The sequence below is a fragment of the Leiobunum rupestre genome, chromosome 10 (genome assembly GCF_980474605.1).
Source record: "Leiobunum rupestre chromosome 10, qqLeiRupe1.1.hap1, whole genome shotgun sequence".
Lineage (NCBI taxonomy): Eukaryota > Metazoa > Arthropoda > Arachnida > Opiliones > Sclerosomatidae > Leiobunum > Leiobunum rupestre.
The window spans coordinates 25,431,589-25,446,955 of record NC_143393.1 but is presented as its reverse complement, the minus strand read 5'-3'; the positions used below and the strand labels follow the sequence as shown (position 1 = coordinate 25,446,955).

General features: G+C 34.7%; 1 protein-coding gene across 3 annotated transcripts in view; it reads left to right on the top strand.

Annotated features, from left to right (window-relative positions):
* The window catches only part of LOC149925189 (uncharacterized), a 284,774-nt gene that overhangs the window by 113,335 nt on the left and 156,072 nt on the right, over positions 1 to 15,367 (top strand). The gene's annotated exons all lie outside the window — the stretch shown is intronic.

Sequence of the window (15,367 nt, the reverse complement as noted above, 5' to 3'; positions counted from 1 at the left end):
AGAGGGTTTTAGTTTTGCTGGTGACGTGCTGCCATCTATAATAATTATTTATGGCGCGAAATTTAAATTTATCCTAAGAAACAAATCGCTCAATTTCGACCATGTTACAGGAAATTAATTGAAAAGCGGATTTCCATACACTGCAGACGTAGCCGATACAATAATAATGTTATTTTAAATTATTACATAGCTCAAAATTTAATAAAAAACCGAACACATTCTTCCTATACGAGACTATAATTGTATGTTTACAAACTTTGCGACGTCATAAATCCTAAACTGGTAAAAGCACTAATAGTTCAGTATTTGGTGGGACCCTTTTTTGACAATCACGAATTTTTCAAAGGTACTTTTAGTGACATCAGAAGTATATAGTTGCCCTACAAAGAAATACTGGGCTCTGTTTCCAAATTTTGTGACGTGATCATAGATATCAAATAGGGACTTCAACCACTAACCCCTTTAAATTATTAATTAAAATGATAAAACTTTTTAAACACTTAAGTTATTTTACTTAAAAAAATTTAACATTAAAAACATGAACGATTTTAATAATTTGCGTACTTTAAGTAGAAAAACTACTAAATAAAAACAAAACCCTTTTTTTTGTAAATAGTTTATTTATTTAATTTTCCAACACAAATGTATAGACTCATTATTATTATGAATATAGTTTTTCAGGCTTTAAAGAACTTCTTGTGAAATATAACAGGCGCATTCATAGTTTCAGCTTTTTTGAAAATATTGAGCAAAAACATTTTAGACACAATTAGCAATGACTTTTGTCTGCACTTAGGTAATTAAGTAACCGTACGCAAAGTAACGATTACTAAAGGCTCTACTCTTTTATATATGCCTGTCACTGTAAAGTATTTTACGAAGAACAATTTTCAACTTATAGACTTATTTGGACGCAATTTAACTCGGCCTCCTGAATTTAAGGCAATAAAAGGATGACTTGATTATTAAACTAGCTCATTATTATTAATAACCAGAAAAACCACCTTGGTTTTGGAAAAGCCTAAAATCTTGATAATTAAATAAATATCTAAATACTGAGAATTAGTCGTTGATTTATTATGATTTATTAGAGTTATTTATTTATGTAGAGTTGTTACTATGCTAAATCCAGCAAACCCAAGAGTGTCCATGTCATTGACAGTGTCAGCAGCTACTTCAATCTTCTCCGGTAGGATTGGGCTTTTGAGTTTTCACTGATACTCTTAACTTGTAGATACACTGCCCTTTCATCTCTACATAAACTAGAATTAAAACTTTATGCACATTTCGCAGAGACTAACTCTCTAAGTTTGTCCACGGCCTCAGAGTATGGCACTTCATCATGGTTGAGCCGAGGATCTTAAAGAGTGGTGATTCTTCATTTATCAGAAGCTTCTATATTTACATAGTGTTCCCGTGGATACAAATATCAATCAATGAAATCAATCAGACTTTCTTGTGTAGAGAAAACAAATTGCACGTTTAACCGTGCTATTTTTGCGTACAATTATTTTACGTTAATTTGCTTTTTCCAACATTAACGTCCACTGATTGAAACATCGCGATAGCTGATATTATTTCATTTTTAATAAAAATTCTTATTTCCAACATGGAACCAGTATTGTACAATCTCGTAGAATGGTGTTTTAAATGTAAAAACCGTTTCCCGGGGATATCAAAGGTCTTTCGAAGAGAATCCTTGAAATCAAACTTATAACTAGAGTCTTGAATGATCGATGATACTCTAGATATCTTTATGTTTAACTATCCTATGGCCTATGGGCTATAACTCTCTTCGTTACAATGATGTTAAGTCAATGAAAAAAAAAACAATTGCGTCATCAATTTGCCCAACTCGCAAAACACGAGCCGTATTTGACCCTGAATCTTTCAAATTCTTCTTCTTTTAACCCCAAAAGCCGTCTGATTTCAAGTCTCTGTTCATATTCTCTCGAGTATGTCGGTTTTAAACTTGCTTACATTGTACATTTTGCGACTCCATTAATGAAATGGATTACGAAAATTAGATATGAATCTTGGCTGGTTGACGTCCAAATATCAAAATCGAAACAATAACACTGAAAGTATTAAGTATCTAGCTTAGCTTCTATCCTAAAGCGTCAAATAACAGTGGCCCCCCAGAAAGAATCAACTTCCCCTCGTGTGGCGTATAGCGTAACGCTGTGCTAATGTGTTCAACGCTACTATAAAAGCCAGCCACCTTTCATTTTCTTCTAAATTGTACGGCCAACCACGTCATCAATTAAGCGATAAACTCGACTTTGGTGGAATTGGTTTTGAATTTCCGTAATACATATCCAGGGGTTCCTACTTAAAACTTCTTGAACCACTGTCAGAAAAGGGTGATTTTGAACGGTTTCTTTCCGAAATGTTATCCTTGGTTAATTAATTAATTAATTCCAATTGTTATTGTTACTAGTCTTTAGTTGGACCAACTGTCTGTATCTAAAGAATAAGCACATTTTGTTGGTCTAATTCTACTCTGGCTTTTTGCAATTTCGAGCTAGCCATCTTCGCATTGGAATGTTGGGATAGATGCGATATTTTTAAATGATTGCATAGACTTTAAGTTTTTCCATAGTTAACTGACATAGTTTTTACAGTATAAATACAAAATATTGGAATCAACTTTGCCTTCTATAGGTGTTTAAAAATTTTCTAAAATAACGGATATTTTAGGCGTTATGAAATATAATTTTGTTACTCTAATCAATTACTTGTTATTTAAAGCTTTTGAAATAATAAATATAAGAAATGAAACTTCGTAAATTGGAAGCCGAATGCCTCAGTACTTCGCTGTGAACAAATAGGAAGACAAACCACGTCGTAAAACCAATATCACGTGATTTATAAAAATAAATATTTATAGTCTCTATTTTTATAAGGGCAATGACATAATACGAAAAGTATAGTTACTAAATGTGTAAATAAAAAATTGGCGAAATACGACCCAACAACACTCAACCCCGAATGAAACTCCGACTTGATTTTTAGTGGGGTCGGGGTACCCGCAAGAACCATAGGATCCAGGTAAATTATATCAAAAGCGGCTCCCTTTATCCATAGCTTTTACTACTTGTTCAAATGCAACTGGTTCATTTGTAAAGCAGAATCTGCGCTTCACAAAGTCGTGTTGAGGATCGTCGAAGTAACCTCATTGCTTCAAAATGGACACAGTGACATCGCTTTCAAATACGGTTATGTCCTGATTTGCCCATAAGGCTTATCAGTCTTAATTCGTCTGCTTACTTGGCGTAAGAGATTTTCTTCAGGGGTGTTACATTAACCGTTTAGAAGGGTTTGGGAAACGAGCTAAACGATTTTTTCTGTTCACTTACCCCGAACATCCCAATCTCGAACTCAGAGATGTATTCCAAAATAGAGAACACTCCTAACTCGCTAGTCCTTCTCGATGTGGACCCAAATGAAATAAATAACATTTTAAGGACTCTAAAATCAAACGCAGCTATTGGCGAAGATGGAATTTCCCCAAATTTTATAAAACTTGTTAGCGAACATTTAAATAAACCACTTGTATACTTAATTAATCTAAGCTTTAAATCCGGAACATATCCGGGCATTCTTAAGAAAGGTGTAATTACTCCAATCTATAAACAGGGCGATATAAATGAACCTGGGAATTACAGTCCTATCACTGTTTTGTCTGTATTCGCTAAAATTTTTGACAATTGTTATTACTCGCGCCTCTCCAATTTCTGTTACAAATACAAACTTCTGTCAAGAAATCGATTCGGTTTTGTAAAGAACAAGGGAGAGTAACATGCGGTTAACCGAGTTTACAAAAAAATAGTCGACAGCCTATACAAGTGAATATGTTGTGGGGGTATTTTTGGACTTCCGAAAAGCTTTCGATCTACACTGCAAATAAATCGTTCACCTTAAGATCACTATTCTACACATTGGTGGCACATACATGTGATCTGTATATGTTCTACAAAGTGATCCCATTTGTGCTTTTACGATCTCTGAGTGTTCACTCTTTTGAAAATATCGCTTATAAGTGATCTCGTTTCACCTATCAGTGATCTTAAAGTGATCAGGGTGCCCTTAAGGAACGCATAACACATTTAGAACACTTGTATCAATGGTTTGGTACACTAAATTATCACTTTGAGGACACCTCGTTGTAAAATTTGGTACACCACATAATCTCTTTTCGAACACTTTAAATTTATAGTGCCAATTGGTACACTAAGCGTAACATCTAATTGTTTATATATATCCTCTTAGCAGACGCCACCTAGTCTAATTTCGGTAGCGAATTGAAATTTCATACTTTAGTTTTATCCCCATTAGCTACTGAAAACTTTCGTTATGCCCCCTTTCGGCGGCCATCCACGACATGTAGAGGATACAAATACGTAATGAAGTCAAAGCTACGAGAACAGGGGGCTTAACAGACGTTTTATACACGGTTATCCCACTTAGCAGAAGCTAAGCAAAAGCTTCTGCGTCGCTGGGGCCACCTAGATTCGTTTCAGTATGGCTAACACACTTGTTTTCAAACACGGACAGTAGGCGCCGTATCTTATTCCTGTTTTTCTACGCACGGCGTCTATAGGCCCCGTGCATGAAAAGAGAAGATACAAGTAAATTCAAAATCGTCTGCTTAACTTTTAATTTATCCAAGGACTATAGTGTAAACTTAATAAAGCGGACGAAAATGAGAGCCACATGTGGTATTTTTCCTCATTGCGGATAGCTTTAATGCTGCCAGATATCTAATCTACGCCAGGGGCCTATTGCCTTACATATTTATTTCCTACCCATATCGGTAAAACCAAGATTTTTAACGCACGGGGTCTAAACTATTTTTTTAGATATATCTGTAGTAGCAGAAAAAGATACTTATATCATTCACGTTAATAAATTGCAAACAAAAATAATGCCGTTCAATATTAGAGCACTAAATCATCACCTGCGCAACAAAATTGGCTCACTTAAAGAAATAAGGGAACACTACTGTTTAAGTGTTCTACTGTGTTTCCGGTGTGTTCTTTAATTGAACAAGTGAGCCAATTTTGTTGCGCAGGTGATCTTTTAGTGCTCTATTTTGAACTGTTTTTGAAACACTTTCAGAATGCCAAAAAACACTACAAGATCACTCAGGAACACTAAAAACACACCAAAAAACACTTAAACAGTAGTGTTCTCGTATGTGTTTCCTAAGTGTGCTTTAAGTGAGCAAGTGAGCCAATTTTGTTGCGCTGGTGATCTTTTAGTGATCCACCTGTACACACTTTTGAATTGCTTAAAGAACGTATTATTCACGCTTGTAGATCACTATAGTACACTAGTTACACACACACGAATTACTATGTTCCAAATGTGATCTCTTGGTGTATAGTGATCCGATTTTGTTGCGCACTTTTAGCGTGCTTTTAGTGATTTACTAGTGAACTTTTTTTTTGCAGTGTAGTCACTCACGATATTTTATTAAAAAAATATACATTCTGGGTGTTCGTGGACCAGCATAGGACTGGTTAAAATCATACCTCCATTTACGTAGTAATAAGACTAAAGTAAACCATACTTTGTCTAACTCAAAATTCATCAAAAACGGGGTCCCTCAGGGGTCCATCTTACCACCACTTCTATTTAATCTATTTATTAATGACATTTTTAACATCGACGAAAATGACACCCTCACGTTATACGCTGACGACTCCCTTCTAGAAAATGATACAGACTTAAATAATTTAATTAACACAAACTTTACATTAGATAAAAATCCATTAATGGCTAACTTGTAACGCTCTAGAACTAAATGTAACTAAAACCGTCTATATGATTTTCTGTAACAAAAACAAAATCATATCTCAAAACATTAATATCACCATTAATAACAAAGCCCTAATTAGAGTAGATAAATATAAATATCTCGGAATTTGGTTCGATGAAAAATTAACATGGAATGTACATATCGATAAGATTGCCCAAAAAATTGCTTACAGCATATACACTATCAGCAAAAAACGTTATATCTTTAGTGAAAAATTATGTACGCAACTATACTACGCCTTAATTTATCCTCATATAATCTTTGGTATTTCATCTTCGGGCAATACATCAGACGCAAACCTAGACCGAATTAACAAACTACAGAAAAGAATCGTCAGAATCCTTAAAAAAAAACCATACCACGAGCCAACTTGAAATATATTCTTATCACTTGGATTGTACAATTTTTATCTTTAACTCTTTAAACCAACCTGAAAATGATATATTTCAATTTGCCCCCACCAATACATATAACCTTAGGTCAAATGATCTACTAATTGTACCTTCGGCAAATACATAAAGAAAAATTAATTATTTATTTTACACTGGCATTAAATTATATAACTCTTTACCCAGAAAAGTTCAAAACTCATTAAACATAACAGTATTCAAAAAACAAGTAAAAACCTTTATCAGGGAATTATAAAATTAAAATATAACAATTTAAATTGAAAATATAATAATAATCACAGAATCCTTAAACTAAACGATATGTACTTTCAATTAACGAGTCTTTTTTTTAAATAAAGTATTAAAATGCCGTTCTCTGTCGGGTTCAAGGCCTAAAAGTCTTTTAAGACTTGGCCATATGTCTCTTTTTTATATATTTTGTTTTGGCAATATGAAATAAAATTTGATTTGATTTGAAGATTGAATAGAATAGTATCAGTATCGAGTTTTTCATCGGACTGTCCGCTAGGCAAAGAAGTCCGAAACGAGGACTGCTTCAGATAACGATTCGGTAGTAATGTAAGGCTGGTGGCTAACCGGTTTTATCATTTATAGAGCGTAAGATATGTACAGAAAGATCTTTCGGGTAGGCCCTGCATTTTTAATTATAGGTGCTGTTTCTTTTCTCGTTAATGTACTGCGACCGTTTTCACGAATCGGAAAACCAGGCACCGCAATGTCACACGATTCTCTGACGTACTAGAAAAATGTTTGGGGGGAAGTCATTGAGACCATAGGAGTGTTCTATTTCGAAGGTTAGATCGACAGAAATTCAGAGGCGTACCAACCACGGGGACAGAGAAAAGGAACTTGCCCCCGCTTCCATTTCAGAACGGAGGTGCAGCCCCCGCTACTTTTTCGAATGGCAGACTTTGGGCAGATGTGTAGTTCACTCAGGATACTTATTTGGCAACCTGACAGGCCGACTAAACACCCTTGTGTTTTGTTTTTTATCTCTCGTCAATTTTTCGGACGTAGCCTATCCTAGTGGAGGCAAGTAGTTTCCAGTTGATAATGCTGATGAAGTACTACGAAAGGAAGAAGCTTAAACTTAAAAATTTATTACGGTAATATTTATTCCGGATAATGGTTTATTATACTGTGACACTTTTTATGGGTAGAAAATAATTAATCGAATTGTAGTCCATTTAATTGTCAAGGGGATTTTTTATTTAACGTAGTATTTAGAAATAAAAGCGTCAACAATGATAAAAATAAAGTTAATTGCATTTGAATGAAAAATATTTGGGGAGAAAAATACAAATACCCTCTGTAGATATTTCTTTCATTAAAATTGGCTTCGTATTATTTAACTGATAAACTTGATCTGTAAATAGGGTTAAATTCAATTGTGCATTGTTTTATTACGTCTAACTCGCTGTTGTAACTACTTAATTTATATTATTCTGAATAAATTAAACTCTGTGGTTTCGTCTCAATTATTTTAATTATAATTAAAATTTTATACCGGGTGGGATTGAACAGGGATTACGGTTTTAGTAAATAACTCTGAATTGCGGAGATATATCTTTAAGGGTCATCTCGAGAAATTAATACCACTAGGGACAATTATTCCGAATAGAGGTAAATTTTGGCTTGTCAACTTGTTTTATTTTTATCATTACTCAAAATTATGCTACGAAATTTATCATTAACTAGGGTGTACGTAAAGGCAGGATCCAGAAGAGCAAGACAATTAAGGGAAATAACCACTCATAGAAATTTTTATTTTGGACAAAGATGGCCAATCAAAATGTGGACCCTATGCTACAAATTGGAAATTTTAATTTTGGCAGGCTGGGACCTTTAAAAAATAATATTATTTCCTACCTGGATATATCACTCTATAGTTTCGCGTGCATTTACTAAGTGTTTGTTACTGTTTCTGCATTGAAGAAGGCTACGTAAGTCGCGCTATGCGCGAACACCACCTGTCTCGTTGTCGGAGCCTTCGTTCGTCGCTGCTATCTTCAATCGTCTAGTCTTCCTCTGTGGCCAACTGTACTCAACTCTTCAAATTCCGTTTCCGAAGGTGACGCGTCAGTGGTCGGTACCGACAATTGTGATAACTACAATTATAAGTTTTACATGGCTGGCTTGGCAAATAGTTTTTATAAGATTTTACTAGTATCGGTTTAATGATTTTGTATAGTAGTAGTGTCGGGGTTTATTTTAATAAGGGTTTGGAATGATGATGCATGTGGGTTGGGATTGTCGGGGAATTACAACGTTATTTGTCAATATTGCTTGAAATTGTGTAGGTGCTTAGTATTGTATTTGTTTAAGCGTTTAATTTGGGTATTAAATGATCATTGGCATGGTAATTTTTCGTAGTCATTTAGCATACCCTTAGCTCTTCACATTCGATAATTCATGGTCGTCGATTAAATGACAGCGGTTAGCGTGGCGTACCAAGAAAGGTGAGTTTAAACCGTTGCAGTAGTAAGAGGTTTTATACAGGTATATGACGTTTTTGGTTCAACTAAATTTTTCTCTATTTTGGGACCGGTATAAGCAACAAATAACTTAAAATTTTGGATATGAATTAAATTGTCACCGCTATATTAAATTATTTGGTCCCACACTAGAAATAATACCCTGAAAATTTCGCAACTCTATCTCTTGCAGTTTCTGAAAAAATGCCCAGTCAGAGCAATTCAAAACACCGTGTATACATTTCGTCTCTTCAATATTTAAGCATTAAAATATATATATATATCGGTATTACTTGGTTATTTGAAATCCCGTTAAATGTTAACCTTTTCCTCGCTTTTATAAAACCCTGCTTTAATTTAAAAAAAATTAACCCAGGACTAACGATTGAACAAAAAACCCATTTGATTTGTCTTAATAAATTAACATGTTGAAATTTTGTTTGGGAACTTGAGTGTAAACCCACAATTTGTGAGACAATTGTTGGTTCGTGGGTGCTTTTATTTAAACGTAGCACCGTTAATACCCCGGCTGACAATAAACGTCATCTAGCCTAGCGACCAGTAACCGCAGCTCGTTGGAAGTTTATTATTCTTAAATGTCGACTGCTTTAGTAGCCTTAACCTCAGCTAATATTGATTTCGGGTAAAATTAAAATATGAATAGAAATCTAATTTTTCCCGTACATTACAAAAAATTGCAGTATCGATCATCTTCCACACTTAACAGCAGATTTCAGGTTTAACGCACTAAGTGTACTTTGTATTTCATTGGCACCAATAATGCTTTTATCGTAGTTAATGGAAGCATTCATTTATTCCCAAACAATAATACAATGTTTAAATTTTATTTACCTTTCAAGTACATTGTTACCGATAAAGGTTTAATGGTTTAAGGTTGTAGCTTACCAAAAATGTATACTTAAGCAGCTTTTAAAAAACCTCTTTCTATCGTGAGATACAAACTTAGAAACGTGTAGATTCTAATGTAGAATTGCAAATAGAATTCCGAATAATTTCGAATTCAGCTTGCTAAATTTCTTTGTAAGTGTATCATTTATAAAAAAAAATCACAATTTGATCGTCATTAAATCCAAGAACTCCTGAGCTAATAAAGATTTGATCAGAAATTGATAAAATACCATTCGGCTATCTCAAGGCAAAACCTAGTCAACCTCAATTTAGTAATTTCCGAGTTCATTGTAAATTGAAGTATATATTCTTGTGGTATTCACATAGGAGATTTAGCAGTAAGCTTCACGTACATTACCATAAAAAATAAAGCAACCCAAAAGAATAAACCGAAATTATCACCAAGAATGTATTTATTTATACATTCTTGTTATCACTAACAAGGAGACTACCCGAGGTGTTACACACCGATTTAGTTCAAACTCGGGGCATTGGTAGACCTTCATGTAACTTGAAAAATCCTACAGGGATTTTATTCAATGGGCAACGGTTTTGCCATGGCAACGAAAAATGTTTTTGATAACTTAAAAGGGACATTTTCCCTTTGAAAATAACATGGGATTTTGACCGATTCCAAGGGTCCGTCCCCCCTGTGAAACATTTTACAAAATTGAAAAATATTAAAATACCAAAATTATAAAAAAAAAATTATAAAAATTGACGAAAAAAATCAAAATTGGTCATATTTTGATCAATTTTTAAAAACAATTTCGCAGGGAAATCGCTCAAAATCCCATGTTATTTTATGTTGTCAAAAACATTTTTCGTTGCCATGGCAAACCCGTTGCCCATTGAATAAAATCCCTTTAGGATTTTTCAAGTTACCAATCCCCCGAGTTTGAACCAAATCGGTGTGTAACACCTCGGGTAGTCTCCTTGTAAGTTATGAAAATGGCGTTTACTAGGTTTTGTCGTGGAACAGCCGATTTGGTCCAATAATATTTGAATCACAATTTGACACCGCTGTATTGGACCAAGTAACCTTTGATCAAAATTTTAAGTATTATTCTACCAAATAACACTTGATTAGAGTTTTATAAAGTACTATTTAATATAATAACATTTGAACAGAATTTTATAAAGTACCCTTTATCAAATACTATTTGATCAGAATTTTATAAAGTGCTATATTATGAAATACTGTTCGATCGAAATCTTTTAAGGTGTTCTTTCACCTATAACACTTTTTTCGGAATACATTTTGGTCAAGAGACATTTGATCAGAATTTTAGTAGTAGTATTTCTATATACCGAGAAAAGATAACACTACTAGGTACTCTTGGAAACGCAATCATTAAACAGAGAAATTCAGATTTATCGCCGAAAGCTGGCCCTATCTAGAATGTACTACACGCGTCTAAGTTTGCATCTAGGTATATTGTACGTGGGAGTGTTCCATAGCCTAATGTATTACTTTTTGCATAATGATCCATTGTTTTATCGTTTGAGCCCAGAAGGTGTTACTGCCATGGTGTTCTAGTGATAAATAAATTTTGAATTACAGCGGCAACAAATAACAACGAGAACAGCCCTCTACAAAGCAACATCCATTTCATTTTTGTTATCGCTTATTTTCAGTGAATGTAAAGTTATCTTAAAAAATGTTTAGAATATGGAATATTCGTTAAATTTGCTCACTGCGAACTTTAAAAAGTGTTTCCTTATCTTTTTCGAATTGCTCTAAAATGAGAGGTTTGTGCCCAACACTGTCGGCCCATTCCCAAAAGCTGAGTGGCCCAGGCGTCGAAACACTTGCTTCAAATGGAACTCCAGGCTTCGTCAATTTCTTTATTAATTTTGTAAGTCATCAACACTAAAATAATTCAGAACAAAAAATATTTATATTGGTAACATAATATACTACGTTAACTTAACACACGCTAAAATTAATTTAATAATATTTAAGTAGTAATAACGAAAAAACAATAAGATAACTAAAAATAGTTAGCCTTTGTTCAGAAAAATAGGAAATGGTCACGAAAACATTCCAGAAAAATTCTACGGCACATATGGCGCAATGTTCTCAACGAAAATGTACAACTTTATTTTCGAGTATCGATTTAAATTTGAGGGGGAAATACCTATCGTATAATAAACAGATGAATCTTTTTAAATTTACTCATTTCAGGAGGACTATGACAATGGCCTAGCAGATCGAGAAAGGATTTGGTTACAATTTCTTAGAAAAAGGTATAAATTTTTTAAAAATAATTAAATATCATTAAATTTCATGACAATTTTTTTTTGCTTTATTATAAAAATTATTTTTTTAACTAGCTTTCGAACCGTAGTTCATCGTCTTTTATATAAACAGACTAGCCGAGAAGCCCACCCTACGGGTGGGCCCTCAGCTAGTTGTGTGTTTTGAAGCACTCCAACCCAGAAAGGCCCCCCGGCCCCTACCCCTTTTTCCCATGCGGGAATTACCGTGGTACCCTTTTCCCCACAAAAATTACTCAAAAACTCGTCTTTCTCTCTCGTCCCAAACCCCAGTGAGGCACCACCTCCCCCTTTATCCCAGGAGAGAATTTCCGTGGTACCCTTTTCCCCACAAAAAATACTCAAAAACTTGTCTTTCTCTATCGTCCCAAACCCCCCTGCCTCATTAAAGCACTCTCCCCCTTTTTCCCATGCGAGAATAACTGGAGTACTCTTTCCACCCCGCGAAAATTACTAAAAAACTCTCCTTGTTTCTCGTCCCAAACCCCCTGTACCTCTGTAAACCCCCTGTACCGCTGTAAACCCCCTGTATCCAATGGCAGATTTGCTCCCCCCTCGTGACGAACAGAAAACTACGTCTCGTCCTTGAGCGCCGACTTCCCTCTATCCCGCGGGCCACTCTGTCTATAGTCGAACCACCTCAGTAACGAAGCGAAATGAAGTCTCGGTTTCCCTCTGTTCCGCGGGTCGCTTTCTCTTCGCCGCTCCGCCTTCGCCTTCCTTACTGACTAACCAAAAGCTCGAACAACGACGACGACGAAGTGGTTTTTACACACAATCCTAAGGATTTGTGTGTATTAGTCTCACGTACAGTGTATCCGTTGCCGCCGATGCCGCCGATGGCGCCGTGTCACGCATACCTCTTCAACGGTTATAACTAGAAGAGTCAATGATATCTCGTTCAAAAGTACATATATTACCATTGATAGCCTTTCATAAAGTTTTCAATTCGGAGCCCAAGAAGTTGGGAATTTGCCCAATTTACTATTTTCGGTGATTTCCTTTATGTGGTAGATATTTTGTTTAAAATTAAGTCCGATAACGTTAAAAAAAATATTATTGGATAGGTTAGGATTCAGCGGACCTACAACTTCGGTCATATCAGTAAATATTAAATTTAAGTATAGTTTTCAGGGTAATTTACGGGACCCCAGTTTTCGTGGTTTTATATTTCCGCCTAAAAATCTACATATTTAAGTCCGATTCGATTTTCATGAAAGTTATATTTTTGAATAGCTGTGGTTTACATATAACCTAGAATTGCAAAAACGTTCCTTAAATTTAATTCTAAGTAAGGTTTTTTGGGCAGCGTATACGGACCAACGCAATTTCCAACATTGTAAATCCGCGTGTTTATAGAGGTCTACGCGCCCGTTTCCCTCTGGCGTTTTTCAAGGCCGTTTAGAGTGGGCTGCGCTTTCAACGTATGGCCAGAAGTAATAATTAAGTATGACACTGATCTACCTAGTCTTCGGCGTATGACCAGAAGTAATAAGTGTGACACTCAACGTAACAAATAAGTATGATCAGAAGTAACAAATAAGTGTGATCCGAAGTAACAAATAAGTGTGATAAGAAGTAACAAATAAGTATGAAACTAATTGAACTAGTCTTTGTCGTATAACCAGAAGAAATAAGTGTGACACTCAACGGCTGACTAGTAGTAACAAATAAGTGTTATCAGAAGTAAAAAATAAGAGTTACACTGATCGAAGGTATCTTCGATGCTTTCAAAGTATGACTAGTAGTAACAAATAAGTGTAAATTTGTATATATGTGTGACCGCGGATATATTTTGGTTGTGATAACGGCGCTGCAGGTTGCTGTGAATAGCTCAAACAAACTTAACACATTAGGAGGATTGTGTGTATTCTGACCGTCGTACGTCTTGTTATTTCCACAAGAAATATATATATATATATATATATATATATATATATATATATATATATATATATATATCGAGTGGGACTATTGTTTTCGTTAGAATGTTGTGAAGTGTCGTCATCGTCATCGTCGTTGTTGGCGTCCACATTTGCAACACCTTCTTTTTAATCTACATTACTGCTATTGTGTGCACGTTTCAGCTTATAGATCCGACACGAATTTCTTCGTAGTTTGGATTGGACTTGAGATACGGGGCTCAAACTTTTAATACAGTTAAGAAGCTGAAGTCTAAAGCTTGGTTTCCACCAGCAGGCGTCAAAAAGCGACACTCAGCTTTGAAACGTGCAAATGTTCTTACGCGCGACAAAAAAATGACATTATGACGCGCTCTTATGCGAGTTGGTGGAAACCAAGCTTTACCCTATGTTTAACTCTTTTAACCCGCGCCATGGGTTAGTGAGCGTAAGCGAATTTTCTTCGTATTTCCTATTGGATTTGAGATACGGAGCTCAAACTTAGAATACAGATAAAGAAGCTTACGTCTGACGCTGTGCTTAACCCTTTTGACAAGCGCCAAGGCTTAGGGAAAAAATTAATTTTCTTCGTAGTTCCTATTGGACTTGAGATACGGGGCTTAAACTTTGAATATAGGTAAAGGTGGTTACGTTTGGCACTATGCTTAACGATATTAACACGCTCCAAGGCTTATAGATCTTACACGAATTTTCTTCGTAGTTTGGATTGGATTTGAGATACGAGGCTCAAATTTTTAATACAGTTAAGAAGCTAAAGTCTGACCCTATGTTTAACTCTTTTGACACGCGCCAAGGCTTAGATAAATATTAAATTCACCTCATCGATGTGGAACTAATGTTATGGCCTTGGCCGATTTGTTATAATATAGATTCTTTGAAATTCCTTTTAATAATAATTATTTTCCTTTGTTAATATTTCCAATTTTTTCCACTCGATAATATGATAATTATTTTTATTTAGATGGTACCATTATGTCTATTATGCACACTGTGTTTAAATATATTTTATTTATGTCCATTTTGTCGATTTTTGAATCTACGCTTCGTTTGACTTACATTTTGAAAACTACATGGTATTTGGTACTTTATTCCCGTTTCATTTTCTTTTTTATTTTAGGTTTATTTTTTAACAAAATCGATACTAAATGCTGGTATTTATTATTTATCAGGGTGACATTATGTTTTTTTTTTACTTTAATTTTTTTTCAATTTAATAATAATTGTTTTGTTAGAATTTTTTGGTCTTTTTCTGGGCTATCGCCTTTTTTCTATTTTAGTCATGAAGTATCGTGTCTCTTATATTTAATTAATTTAACGTATTAATAAACCATGACTTTCAAAAATGTATATATTATAACATTGTTAATTTGACAGAGTTCGTAAACATTTTAAAAACTGTTAATAGTCGTATCTTACGTATTTCCTTATAGAAATCGTTTTGGGGGCTAAATACATTGCGTTTTATATTTGAATGTGTGCAAATACTTAATTCCATAAAATCATCCCTGACTACCTTCCATCCCTGCCGAACATTGCTGCCAGAACTTT